The sequence below is a fragment of the Chinchilla lanigera genome, unplaced genomic scaffold (genome assembly GCF_000276665.1).
Source record: "Chinchilla lanigera isolate Chin_1 unplaced genomic scaffold, ChiLan1.0 scaffold00032, whole genome shotgun sequence".
NCBI lineage: Eukaryota > Metazoa > Chordata > Mammalia > Rodentia > Chinchillidae > Chinchilla > Chinchilla lanigera.
In genome coordinates this window covers 13,023,965-13,025,079 of record NW_004955433.1, presented here as the reverse complement: position 1 = coordinate 13,025,079, position 1,115 = coordinate 13,023,965, and the positions used below count along the sequence as shown (strand labels likewise).

General features: G+C 59.6%; 1 protein-coding gene across 1 annotated transcript in view; it reads right to left on the bottom strand.

The window, feature by feature from the left end:
- The window catches only part of Mmp2 (matrix metallopeptidase 2), a gene marked incomplete in the record, with an annotated part of 25,198 nt that extends 24,962 nt beyond the window's left edge, over positions 1-236 (bottom strand). Inside the window, 1 exon segment of the mRNA XM_005388317.2 lies at positions 1-236.
- Between the last annotated feature and the right edge of the window lie 879 nt (positions 237-1,115).

The following is a 1,115-nucleotide window of genomic DNA, read 5'->3' as shown; positions in this document are numbered from 1 at the left end:
TCCGCCTGGCTGGCGCCTGCTCCGCGCTCAGCACAGCGTTCCGAGCGTCCCTCTGCGGGATCCGCGGGGCTCCTCGGGGCTCAGCGGCTCATGGTCTGGTCCCCGCGTCCAAGTCGCGCCGCCAACTGTTCTCGCGGGTCTGGCAACCCCTTTGTATAGTTAAAGTCCAGATCACAGCTCTAGCCACCGCCAGAGGAAGTAGCGGAAACAAGGGAGGGCAGCCCCAGATGTGGCCGGCTGGGTTGGGAGGGCTCTGGCAGCGAGGGGCGGGAGAGGGGGGCGCACTGGGGCCCGCCCCCCTCCACCCCACCCCCACTGGCCCTCCTCCTTTTTTCTCCGCTCCAGCGGAGAAAAGCCCTAGGCTTTTAGCTACTTCAGGCCTGTGTGTTCACCCTCAGTGCTACCTCTTCATCCAAGCCCCCAATCCTGGCACACAGCTCAGGACTCAGCTGAAACATCTCGTGAGAGCTGTCACCTTAGGCCCATGGTAGCCTGAGCTTGGAGGGAGGCCGGAGGTCAGGACATCCTGCGGTCTCTGGGCTGAGAGGTGGGTTGGGGTGGCCACAGTCATGATCAGAAGCACCCATAGGTGGTCAGAGATGGAGCTGGGAAGGGGAGAGGAACACAGAAGGGAAGAGAAAGATGGAGACAAAGTGGAGAGGCCCATTAGCTTCTTGCTTCCCTCCCTCCTCCCTGGCTCCTTCCCTCTTCCCCATCCTCCCTTATTTCCTTCTGAAAGACTCTTAAGTGTCTACTTAGCATCAAGCCCAGCTCTGCTGGAGATGCTGGATGCACTCTCAGTGCGCCTCTGTCCCCCAGGGGCTCCCCCTCCCTCCCTGGGAGAGACAAAGAAAAGATAAGCTGCCCTGGGGAACTCCAGCAGGCTGTGGGAGTTCTTGGCCTCAACCCCTAATCTGTTACAGACAGCCGGAGAAGAAGAAGCGACTTCTGAACAGATGCCCGGAGAAATAAAGAGACAGATTCTCTGGGTGGGGTGAAGTTCCAGCAAGATTCACTGGAGAAGAGAGTTCCCTCCACCTGAAAAAGCAGAGGGGATGGATGGAGGGGTTCACAAGGACCAGCCTGGTGTGGGAGTGGAAGGGACAGGTCTGAGG